Source organism: Sciurus vulgaris (assembly GCF_902686455.1).
Source record: "Sciurus vulgaris genome assembly, chromosome: 14".
NCBI lineage: Eukaryota > Metazoa > Chordata > Mammalia > Rodentia > Sciuridae > Sciurus > Sciurus vulgaris.
In genome coordinates, this window is record NC_136475.1 from 48,440,824 (window position 1) to 48,454,455 (window position 13,632).

General features: G+C 39.2%; 1 long non-coding RNA gene across 1 annotated transcript in view; it reads right to left on the reverse strand.

Annotated features, from left to right (window-relative positions):
• The window catches only part of LOC306644017, a 130,199-nt gene extending 117,171 nt beyond the window's left edge, over positions 1-13,028 (reverse strand). Inside the window, exon 1 of the long non-coding RNA XR_013759145.1 lies at positions 12,900-13,028. This is a non-coding gene — a long non-coding RNA (uncharacterized lncRNA). The remainder of the gene's footprint in view (positions 1-12,899) is intronic.
• Positions 13,029-13,632: the final 604 nt, after the last annotated feature.

Consider the following 13,632-nt stretch of genomic DNA (forward strand, 5'->3'; position numbering starts at 1 on the left):
AGTGCGTCACTTGGAGGGTAGCTTCCAAAGAAGCAGAGAACTTCTTCGTACTGTCTTCTAAGCAGGTTATTTTTGCTTGAGGGAGAAAGATTCTTGAGAGGATTATTAGTGCACTGTTTGAGTAAAGTATTTTTAATACAGTGCTTGACTTGGAGCAGTCTGCCTTCAGAATCCAGGTGGCTTTCCCTTTACTCAGGAACAACATAGATGTTTGCATGTCACAGTGATGATTTGCCTGCAGGTCTGGCTCCTGCATGGGACCCTGAGCTCTTGGAGCCCGTGAAGGGCAGAGCATTTTGCAACATTATACCCTCCATAGTACTTTGCTCAGAAGTAAAGGGTAGCAAGGACTCAGCAATTGGGAATGAGGAAATGAATCTATGAATGGGCGAACGAATACATTAATAGGTAAACGGTACCATTCTCCCACATATGGTCAGGACGTATTATTCAACAAGGCTCAGGCTTTAATTTTCAGGTTGGAGTTAAATGAATTTCACACACCATCCTACCCTCCTCCTATCAACCCAAACCCATCTCTAGCTACCTCTGCACACCACTATTCTTCATTAAAAACTGGTTTTTTAGGTCAAAGAAATTTGGAAAAACACCATTTGCCAGTCAGCCAGAGCCCTCAATCTGTTTCTATTATTTGAAGCTCTGGGTTACTAACACAGAGAAGATGGCCAACTATTAACTATTTTAATGTATTTAGGTACACACCCTTCAGTAAGTTACTAATTCCTGAATAGAATTTCCCTCATCTCTTTACAAGGGGTTTGAACTTAAAATGCCTTTACAATACTAAAATATTATGCTTTTTGCCATCTAGTCACACTGACACATATTAATGGCATGCTTCTTTGTTTACTTCTACTTAAAAAGGATGATTGGAGAAACTATTTTTAATGCATTCATTCTTTTGAATCTGGTGTGAGAAAGTCCACAGTTTTGTTTTGTTTTTTTTTCCCCCTTTTAAGCTCTCATTTCTGGACCTTCAATTCTTAAGCACAAGTTATTCTTTTCAAAGAATACAAATAGACCATTTTCTCAGGACAACTCTGTGGCTGCTGAAAAATATGTAAAGTTGTAAGCACAGGATAAAGATGGTACGACAAATTGGGTGCTGTCATCAACACATCCAGACTAAGACTCCTAGGGAATTTCTGCCAGGGTTCAAGACCTATTGCCTCTTCCTATTTCTCAAAAAGACCTGGAACTAAGAGGCCTTTTCAATAGCTTAAAAGAAGTTTCCATTGCCCAATATGGCCCCAAAATATGTTGAATGGGGCAGGTAATCGGTAGCTACTATTATAAATGTAGTTTGAATGTTTAAGTGCTTTGGGTCGGTCATGGACTTCCCAGTTGATCACTGGCTCTTATTACTCCCTGTCTTATACCTCAACAGAGTTTCAAGTCCCACAAAGTATAAGACATCCACCTGTTTTTTCCCTCTTATATCCAGTTCTCTCAAGAATACCAGGCTCATTGTAAGTCCTCTATATATGTTTGTAGAATGAATGAATTAATTAACGGAACTCTCCAACTACCTGCTCCTCTTCAGAGCTTCCACTATGCTTTGGACACCACTGCAACAACTTTAGTTCAACAGAAGCGAATCAGGTGCAGGGGACACTGAGATAAATAACGTAGAGTCCCCTGTCTCAAAAAGCTCACACTTCAGCTCACAAAATAACGCACTAGTTTTAATGAGGGAGATGTGCTTAAAAAAGTAGTGCCTGGGAAAGATCGATAGGCAAGCAGGAAGCATTTGTAATGTATCTCAGGGGTAACAGAAGTTCATTGCCTGGACAGGAGAGGGAGGACATTCCACGTGGAGAACACTGGCGAGGAAAAGTCACAGAGCTGTGTGAGTAACATGTGCTTGGGGCAAGACTATTTCAGTCTGGGTGGAAGACAGAGCGTGTCTCTAGGTACACTGGGAAGGCCATGCCTTTCCGGGATTGTGAAGGCACTCACAGACCTAGTAAAGGAGTTTGGATGCTTCACTCCAGGTAAAAAGTGGTGTTAAAGGATCTCAAACAGGAAGTGCCAAGAAGAGAATGATATAGAAAGCTACCCTGACATCACTGCAGAGGATTGGGCATGAGGATAAGCTAGGAGGTTGATAAGGTAGCCTTGAGGAGAGATGGTGGAAAGCTATGGGAAAGCAGGAGTTCAGATTTTCTTGGGAGAAATCTGTGCTACAGAAACTTTGAAGATAGAATTAATAAGCGAAGTAGCAAGTGAATAAGAAGAGAGACAAGCTTGGGCCTGAGTGTCCTGGCTTGGGGGGACTGGAGAGATGGTGTTAGTGAGGGGAGGCCAGGAGAAGTTACCTGCAGGAGTACATCACTGGGTGGTCAGCATCATGGCCAACGGCAACCTTTCAAGGAAGCTTCATAAAACAGTGAGCCATACAAATAAATTCAGTGAATCAAACAGTGAGTGTGCTATGAAGAAGCAAAGGCTTGCAGAAGAAGGCATCATTTATTTGTTTGTTCAGAAAACTGGGTGAAGGGAGTGGGGAGGGCTGTTTAGGCAGAGCACAGAAGATTTTCAGGGCTGTGAAACTCTTCCATGTGATGACATAGAAAGGGTGGATGTGCATCCAAAGCCACAGAACACACAGCACCGAGAATGAACCTGAAGGTCAACGGTGGACTGTGAGCAACTGTGAGCAACAGTGCAGGCCCATCTGTGGTAACAAGGGTGCCACTGATGTGCTGGACATGGAAAGTGGGGAAATGCCACTGGGGATGGGGTTTATGGGAACTCTGCACTTTCTGCTCAGTTTTGCTGTGAACTTAGAACTACTCTGAAGAATAAAGCTTAATTTAAAAATATCTTGGTGAAGGTAAAGAGCAACAAGGTGGTATTTTGAGCAGAAAACAAAAAAGTCAGGGAAGATGACACACAGTGAGGAAGACTTACATAAGTAGACTCACATGTAAGTGTTTTTATGCTTAGAAGTAGTCCGTGAGGGAAATATTTGAGATAGAAATGTAACTGATGTAAAAAAAAAAAAAGTCCTTGGCAAGGACTTAGAATAGTGCCTGGTGCATAGTAATTGCTCAATAAATGTTATGTTATTATCATTACTATAATATCTATTACTTTCTTTTTTATCATACAGTAATTGAGGTCATGACCTCAGCTCACTAATTAGGCCACTAGCGCACATAGGAAGGGTTGTGAATGCTTCAAGTTCATATTCCTTATAAGCACTTAGTATAACTCCTTGAACAGAATATTCCTTTATTGATACATTCTTTCAATAAATATATTGAGCAAATGATAAAATTGAAATTTATGGGGGGTGTTCTTTTTGGTTTCTGCCCTTATTTTAAGTATACTTTAAGCATTTTGATACTTACCTCTGAAGTACCATATGGTGTGTATTAAACAAATGGACTTAGTCTTTCAGATTACAATGCCACTCTGTATGTGCCAATTATACGAGCCTTTTCGCCATGTTTAACATAATTACGAGATTGGAAGAAGGAGATTGAGGGCTGCAGTGAGGGCAGTTTCAGAGATTCCACAGTGGCAGCAAAGATTGGGCTCCCTCTGTTTCCCTGCCGTGCTGGCCTCCATTGGCTTCATTCAAAGAAAGGCCTTCAGCATTACAAGACGGTGGCAATAGTTCTAGATTTCACAGGTAGATGGAACAACAGCCAGAGGACAAGAGACTATTTCTTTCTAGGTACCTTTCTTGTGAGAGGGAAATTTTTCCAAAAGATTCCTAACAGATTTTCCGACCCTTACTGGTCAGAATTATGCCTCCTGCTCACATCTCACACGATTGTGAGGTATCAATGGGGGATGTAGATACCATTTCTGCCTTAGAATTGGCAAAAGGCATCCCTTGGGAAAGGAAACAAGATTTTCAGCACATGTCTGCAGAGGACAGTGGGCCCTGGAATAAACAGTGTTCAATTTGGATGGATAAAGGTGTAGACATAGGGTGGGGCAGAGAAATGGATTTGGGGGTAGGAAATTGGTAGAATTACACTTGAATCAAAAGAGGATATAGCAAAGGAAAAAATAGGATACAAAGAAGCACCCATCCAATATGTAGATATAAAATTTGCTTTTGGTAGTTACCTCATAAGCCAATAGAAGGTATACAGTAAAATTTATGAGTAGGTACATAATGACCTCAAGTTTAAACCAGATGGTATGAGAAGGACATTGTCAGAGTATTGGGGATTCACTGCACACAATGCCCTGCTGTCTCAGTACAGTTTCCATGATTCAGGGAGAGAGAGATTCTTCATTTACTCCATTAATATTTGAGTGTCTTTGGTCAGATCTAATATCAGAATCTGGAAATAAATACTAATAAATCAAGTTCCTTTCAGTAAAAGAGGATATAATCTAGAAGGAAGACTAGCAGCTAAGCAAACATCTACAATATATGTTCACAGGTAAAGATGAGTGTACCAGGCACAGCATGGCACAAAGTTAGCCCTGGTCCCTTTCATTTGTGGGCAGGAAGGATTTCATGAAGGAAATGTGATGTTTGAACCGGGTCTTGAAAAATAATTGATTGCTTACCAAATGTACAGGGGCTTGGAAGGGCATTCCAAAAAGAAGATTATAGCCTTTGATATGAACTAGTGTTCTATCCATACGAAACTCCAAGTGGATCTGGATGGCTAGAGAATAGAGTTCAAGAAGGTGTGAGGATGGGGTGTTCTTGGCAAGAAGGAGGTGATGAAAGGCCTTTTGTGATCTGTATGTACTTTGGGATTTTATGGAATGAACACTGAAGGATAATGAAGTGATTAGGCATTTTAGAGTATCACTAAAATCTGGGTTGAGGAGAGATTGAGGTAAGAGTAAGACTGGAGGTAGGCGTTCAGCTTAAATATTGCTTCAATAGGTCAGGCAAACACACAGTATTGCTGGAGAATGAGAAGAAGGAGGGGTAAAATACTTGATAGATTGTGGAGGAACCTGGATATGGAAAAAGAAGTGGAAAAATCCAGAAGGACTGAATAGATGAAGTATAATCAATCAAGACAGAAAAGACAAGAGCTGTTCAAACATAGGGCAATCAATTCATGCATTTTTGTCTGGGACTTTCCCAGTTTTAGCAACCTTTAAAAGATCTACATCTTAGGAAATCCTTCAGTTCCAGGCACACCAGGACAACTGGTTACCATAAATGGAAACATAAATTATGAGGGGAGTATGATAAGTTCAGTTTGAATGATAATGAATTCCAAATCTATTGTACAGTAGAACTTTCAATTTGCATCTACTTGGCTCTCAAACAGATGGCCAGTGAAAATTATACCAGCAGCTAGCATTTACTATGTCCCCTCAAAAAGGTAGTTTTAAAACAATTTTCCACATTTCTACCACATAGCTTTCAGACGGTTAATCTGGGAGACCCTGGCACAACTGGTTAAATGGTATTTCTCCACTGCAGTTCATGGAGATATAACATAAAGGATGATTGATGGACACTTTTTGAGCCATTTATGCAAAGTGCTAAAAAATTACCCATAAAAGGAATAAATACTATTGCAACCCATGGTCATTTCTATCAAAGAGGTTACCATCTGTTTTTACTACCTACAAAATTATTATTCATTCAGAAAACAGAATGCTTCTGTATCTTATTAATATTTGTATCAGAAAGCCATATCTGTTCTGTACATATATAAGCACTCAACAATTTGTAGCAAAAATGAATTATATTAAGCCCATGAATGTACATATTACACTTATTACACATTTACTCAAAACAACTATGATCTCAAATTTCTTTACCTTTAAAAAAAATAAGAATTTGGAAACAATGGACAGGGACATTTGAGGTTTGAACAAGAGTTTTGAGAGGATTCCAGACATTCAGTTTAACTTAGCACAAGCCTGGAAACATCACAGTGAGAAAGAAGTTCCCTTGAATACATTTATTTGTGCTTGAGACCAATATTGTCCCACCAATAGTCTGCTCTATAAATTGACCCAATGCTCTGAGTCCCCAAAGGTCTTATTTAAAACAATGGGGCAGACATTGAGGATGGTGTTCAACTCTTAACTTGGCAATTCCCACTTCTGATTTAAACCAGACCTTTAGTGTTATTTTAACATAGGTTTTGGATTTAATTATCTTAAATGTCTAAAAGAATGCATACAATTCCCCAACTGTTTATCTCTTTTATGGTAAAATCTCTTCCCCTATCCCTAGAAATCTGTTTTAATTATTTAATCAGTTTGGCTGAAACTCACAAAGCATTAAATTGTTAGTTGTTACTTAACATTCCTTATAAATTGCATTTATTAATTTCTGGATAGAGACTTGTCCATTGCTACAGTAATTTAAATTAGTACCACATGGTTACAGACTGCTGCTGAATAATGATTAAATCTTTGGGGCAAATTCAGTCTTTTAAGATATTTAAATGGTACTAGAGATAAGCTAACCAAATTTGGACCCAAGAAGTTACAATTTATCAAAAACGTAATAAACCATGGCCAGAATGCTCATCGCAAGCAGCACATAATGTGGTCCATGAAATGACATTTTAGCATCTCTCACTGTGGTCACAGGGAAGTGTGCTGACGCTGCAGCACAGCGATGCTCCATTGATATCTGACACTCGCCATCTACAAGGTGCTGTGCAATATTGTGGCTTTTTATACACTCAAGTCCCCCTGATACTCTATCAGTCATTTTGTTATCTGTCACCGTGACATATTCCTTTCCTGGTGGTTTAATTTCTGAGGCACAAACAATCAACAGAGCACACAACCCTGTGGAATCCTGGAAACGGAAGGAGGCGTTCTAGGGTCTTGGTGTCACTTCTACGAGAAATGGCTGTGCAGGGACTATTGACTCCTCTCCTTAAGCGGAGGATAGGAAGAGGTCCTGGTGAGGTTAAGGGAGCTAGCCTGGGTCATAGGTGGAGGGTGCCCCCGAGTTCAGGGCTTCTTACTTCCAATCCAGAATGTCTCTTCCACACCTTCACTGATTCTATTCATTAGGCCAATCCAATCCTGGACCTTAAAACTTGCTTGGATTATTGAAAGAACCTGGTCTTTTCTCCCCATGAACCAACAGGGGAAATTAAGTAATATAAAGTGAAATATTCCCTTAAATATAATTTTTTTTTTTTAAATAGGGCAACAGGCAGGAGCAGGGCAAGGGGGAGGCCGTAAGTACCTCCTACTGGAAAAACTACTGAAACACTCAGGTAAAATAGCAAAATCAACTCATAAAATAATAGATTCATCTTCCTGCAGCTAAAGATAAATATTAAATAATCCTAGGTGCTGCTGGCTGAAAATTAATTTCTGTAAGGCAAATAGTCTAGTACGTATATGTGTTTCAATTTCTGTTTGGCAAGGTGCCTATTTTGAGCATCCTGCACAGACCTTTGAAGTACTCGGGCTGCTCTGATAACGCAGATGCTTAAACAAGAATTGCTTCCTCAGGGCTCCTAAGCACTGTAGAAAAGTCTGTTTTGGATCGTCAGACTCCCAACTAATTCCAGGTATTCAGCCTAAAAACACAACATTTTTTAATACATTAATGATACATTGCATCCCTTCTGCATTGAATTGTGCCAGAAGAGAGGAGTGACATTCACTTATTAGAGGAGTCACAAAGTGCTGAACCACTGCAATTTGTGTTCCCCAAATTATAGTCAGGTGCAGTTACCCACATGGGGTAGGCTGAAACAGGATACACAGTGAGAAAAAAAAAAAAAAAAAAAAAAAAGAGCTTCAGAGAGAGCCCTGTAATGATTAATTTACAATAGAAAGAAGGAACAAAGGGCAAATAGTACATTGTATTCTAAATCATGAAACTATTATAGTCATCCTGCCTGCCTACTCTTAGACTGTGAACGAGCCTTTTCATCCCTCTTAGATATTTTAACTGTGCTGCTTTAATCCTCATGTTTGGCAAATCATATCAATTGTCCCCAGAAAGCCAAACATGCTCAGGAGCACTTCCACTGAAACTTTGAAGAATGCTAACATAAAAACAACCACCAAAATAATAACAGAGATCTACAGTCTGAACATTTTTCCCTAAAACGCCAAAATCATCCTTTAAAAAAAATTCATGAACACTTATCCCCATAAGAGTCTTCCATGAGTAACATGGGGAGTCAAGTATGTAGCTTTCTGGACCAAACAAAGTGTGTTCTTATTTGTCATGGGGGGAAGAGCAAAGTTGCCTGGGCCAATGAACAGAGAAACCCTTGCTTCAAAGTCTACTTAGGTTCTCTCTACAGAATGTTTTAACAGAATGCCAGGTCTATAAATGACACCGTAGAGTGGAATCCCTTACTTTGATATTCTACCAACACTCCATGCCTCTTTCCAGAAGAAAGATGCAACCCAGCCTCCTGACCAAATTCCATCTTGTGCCTCTGCATTCTGTCTCCTCTGAATGCCTCCTGGAACTTCATCTGGTCTTCATTCCACATTGTAAATCAATATGAGCTGTTGGAAAATTGCTCTTAAGGTGGCTGTACTTCAGTACTGGGCAACATGACTCATGAGTATTTTTAACAGTCAAAGCCATATGCTCCTCTGCTCTGTAGAACACGGGGCTGAGTGGTGTGGCTTAAACCACACACAGTGTGGCAGTCACTTCCAGGCACTTAGGGGAGAGATTTAGAGGTTGGGTGTTCTCATGGTCAGAGACAGGGAAGGTCCTTGACTTCATGAGTGAATACCAGGTGACACAGAGCTAAAATATGGAGAGAACAAAGGGTTTATTTTTGTACTCTTATTTTTTTTAAAACTTTTGTTTCCATGCTTGATTTATTTTACACATCAGTTAAGGGAAAAGCTCTTTTATCAAGTCAATCTTCAAGTTAACTGAAACCCCACCACCACCTCTTTCTGGCACTCTTTCCCACCATTTTGGCAGGGTTCTGGATACCTGGGAGATGCTGCCCACAGCCCACCAGTGCTGAAAACCACAGGGGGAATGGAGGGGGGTGGAATCTCTCCTTTTTCATGATAAGACAAAATTTAAAAATGCAAATACATCCATCCGTGGACTGATGTAAAGTGGGAACAACTTTTGAAGACCAGCTTTTAGGGGGAAGAGGGGTCTGTGGTAGAGAGAGGGATGAAAGAGGTAAGAATAATAGAAGCACAGGTGATTTAAAGAGGATGGAGAAGAAGATGGAACAACATGGAAAAAAGGAAAGAGTGCAGAAAGGGAAAAACTGGGGAAGGCCAGAGACTCATCTTGCTCATGGCAGGCCTTGATTTCTACTTTCTAAAGTTCCAACTTTGTTTTACTTTTAAATAACCATCTATTGAGAATTATGGAGCCACAGTTGGCCAACTGAACATATTTGATGACCTTTCTGGGTATGTTTCATGGCCTGTATTTAAGAGCCTGGAATCTCTCAGCCCTAATGGGTCAAGGGATGTGGATGTGAAAGCGACCAACAGGGTTCCTGCCCTCTGGGATCTTATAACGGTGTTTGGTAAGTGTTATGGGAACAGCAATATGGCCTAAGAGAAGGGTCTCCAGGGGACGTGGGAGCTAAGTTGAGACTTTAATGGTATAGGGAAATAATTCCAAATACCTCCTAAGTCATGTCACCATTCATTAATTTAGAACTCTCCTCCCTGCTCAGTCTCCTTTCTCACATAGAAAAGCAACAGACAGGAGGAATAAGCAGAGCCTGTTAGAGAGCAGAAAATGTCAAGTGTTACCAATCCAGGGGTGCCAAAGAAGATGCCAGCTACAGGGAAGCGGGGAGTTCAATGTTAACCTTGAGTTTATAAAAATGTACCTTCTGGTCCCAAAGCCAATGCTACCTGTGCCCTGCCTCTCCTTCTCTCTTACACAAATGGCTTCAAAGGAAGCAGATGCAAGTGAAAAGCTAATACATTTGGCTTTCTCTTCCTGCTGCGGAATCTGACTTCATGCACAACCAGTGTCCTGCAGTATTTGATGATAAGGTTTCTGAGGCCTGAGTTCTTTTGCCACCATAAATGGTATTTGTGAAAGGTCTGGGAGATGTGAAAATGCTTTCGAAACTAATGCCACCAGAGTCTTGATATTTGTAGGTTAGGGTAAATCAAATGCCCAATGGTACATGGCCAAGTAAGCTTGTTGCCAAATGTGCCTGGAATAGCTAGGGATTAATCTGATTGCATACCTTCCATGAGCCTTTTTATTACCACTACCTTTAACCATATTCCCACAATGCAGAATACCTCGATGTGTAAAAAACACAAGCATCCAAATGCTGAGACTATCTCATGTCAAATATCCACATGGGTTGGGGGGAAAAATTAATATTCGCCCTCCTGTACAAAATGTCTGAGGAACGGATTGTTCACTTTTGTTGAGATAGGTTGATGTCTCTTATGCATGGCTTTAATTATTTTCCCCATTTGCTTTTATATGCACTTTCACTCCTGTTGTGGCAGGTTTTATTATTATTATTATTTTTAATCCCAGAAAAAAAGGAAAAGATTCAATGCAGACAAAGAACAAATGCTGTAAAAATCGACTGTAATAATGTGTTCGGTGGGAACCGTGGTCATTGCAGGGTAAAGTTGCACACCTACTCGTTCTTTTGTGATGGTTGTGTTTTTACTATTTCAAATTTAATACTTTTTCTAATATATTATATGTTACCTCCCATGTATTTAAGCTGTACTTAAAAGCATGCTAAGAACTGGTAATTCTTTAATGGTTGTTCACTTACAAGCGATTGTGGGTCATTACACAATCATTTAAAGGGCATTAATGAGAACCATTTAATGGTTTTAGTAGAATATCATTGTAAGGGACAGGGGAAAAGTTACTGGCTGTAAATTTTTATGACCATTTCTTACAAAACGTATTACTTTAAAGATTTATGTACGTAACAATGAGTACAATAAAAGCCATGCTAAAAATAATTTGAAATCAAAGTAATGCATATAGATAAGTCTTTGCTCTGCTGCAATGAAGTGGGCCCTTTTTTCAAAAAATCTTTCTTTTCTCCTTCCTTCCTCCTTTCCTTCATCTCTCTCTTATTTTCCTCCCTCCTCCCCTGCCTCCATTCCTCTTGCTCCTTCCATTTTCTTTCTTAAAGGATACTTTCTGTATCACGAAAGTTTTTGTTTTAATGAGAATGATTACAGATTGAAATCCTAACCAAAATGATTTTAGTTGGGGGTGGAGGAAACACAGAAGTAATATAGCAGGGGCAATATTGCATAGAAATGCCCCAAAAGTAGTGAATCTTTGTTTATAAACCTTTCCCTTGATATATCATTATTTTAAACTATTTCCTCTTATATGGCATAGGACTAAAATAGAAAATCCAATACTTTCTAGGACATCACTCCCTAAGGTAGGACAGGGGACTAAAAAGGAAGAGGAACTGGTCCTGGTAGTATACCTGTTGAGATCTGTAAAATACATGCAGAGAGACCTCATGCCTACCCAGAGGAGCCCCATACATCCTGCTGGATGCAGCCATTCTTGAAAAAGAAATGGGTATCTGAGAAGCTCCCTGTACTGAGGGAGTAACCTTATTAAAGTGCTTTAATAACACAACAGTCATCATATTATGCCTGGTTTTTGTCCACTGTGATTCTTCTAGAATACATAATGAGTAAGACAATGCCCCTTTCCCAGTATTCTTGCATAAGCAGGAGGATATTTCTAATTAAAAAGGTAGAGTTAGCGCGGCACATGAAATGAACAGAACCATATCTCTAGAAATGCTGAGATTTTACTGTTTGCATTAAGTAACGCTTGTATTTCTCTCTGATTCTAGCCCAATACCCATTACCAATAAGATGAAGATTTAAGATAACTTGGTCAAAAGATGGTGAATTACAACTTTTAATTAAAATGTAGAAAATAGTTGCTTTAAAATAAACATGATAATACTTTCACAATCATTAATTTTTCATGGGGAGAACAACAAAAGCAACCTGAATATTTTAGAATGTGACATTATAAAGTCAGGCAAAGGGAATTTTTAGAAAGTTATAGATGTCCCAGAGAGAAGACTGTGCACTTGCTATTCTCTATTTCTAGTCCCCTCGGAAGCCCCAGCAGAATGCAACCCAAGCATCAGGAATATTTTTTCTTGACCACACTCAGATCAAGCCAGTGATGATGGGGACAGTAGGAGAACAAGGCAAGTTTTGGGGTTGCTTCACGTATTTACACCAAAGAACAATCAGTAAATGTATTTTGATGACTGGGAGGAGAAAAGCTCATTTCTTAACGTGACCTATACATCTTTTTTTTCAAAAGCATGAAAATTTTCATAAAAATAACATAATTGCTACAACTTTAGACTAATGTCATCAAAATCAGCATCCATCTCAATATAAAAAAAGGATCTTAATATAAAAAAGAATTTTAACAAATCTAATGTGGAGCTAAAATATTACTGATGCTATGTTCTAGACTGAATGTAGCAATATGATTTTTCAATCTAGAAAAGTACGATTGAGAACATAAGAAATTCATATTCATGTATACTTAGCTTCCCACCTCCTAATATTATCTCTAGCTACATACTTATTACCATTACATCTTCTCAGTCTGAATGTGTGAGTGATCATCTGTCCTTCATTACATTTGTACAAATTTCTTCCAGGAGTGTGCCTAATTTCTTCCTGTCCACATGTTCTCTATTGTGTGTATACTGGGGATTCTCTATTTTGTGGGGTAATGGGGTTTAAATTCAGGACTTCACACATGCTAGGAAAGCCCCCTACCACTAGGTCACACCCCCGGCCCTTTTTTTTTATTTTTTATTTCAAGATAAATTTTTTATTTTGCTTAGGGCCTCACTAATTGGCTGAGGCTGGTCTCGAATTTGAGGTCCTCCTGCCTCAACCTCACAAGTAGTGAGTATCAGAGGTATGCGCCACTATACCCAACGCACATTCTTTCTTGATTGCTCAAGTCCTCTTCTTCCAAGGAACTTCACAATTGAAATCTGCCACTGTTTAGGTGAACCATGGGAAGACAGGACTGTTCACCTGGCAAGTCAGGTACTCTCTGGGATCCACTGGCTTCATCATCTCTAAAATAAATAAATAAGTGTGTCTTCCTTGTAAGGCTGAGAAACACAAGCAGCTAAGCACGTGAAACAGCTTGGTTTCATCACAAATGGTCATTCTCCTTCCTTCTCCCTTTCCCTACCATTTGACTTCAGAGAAATCCCTAGGCTGTGGTTATAGTGATCTGTGATACTTACTTTCCCGTGACTTGCAATCTATTGTTTTCTGGGTCTTCTTTCTCTATTATTTCCCCCAATTAGTCTAAATACCCCTAAAGAAGGACCCCTGATTTATGTATCATCCTATGTTCTGCCTCCCTCACCTAGCATCATTCTCTATGCACAGTTAAGATCAATAAATATTAACTAGAAGAATGAATATTATAATACTTAATTTTCATAAAATAAAAGTCCCAAATGCTCAATCAAGTATTCCGTCTTTGCATCTTCTGGTATACTGTATAAGACTGAATTTACATAGAGGATAGGGTGCTTCAAACGTCTGTTTTCTGGTTATTTCTTATCATATGAACTTAATAGTTCCATTAGAATATAGACATTACTAATGAAGCCACGATTATACATTCAACTTCATTGTGAGTGTGTTTATTTTATG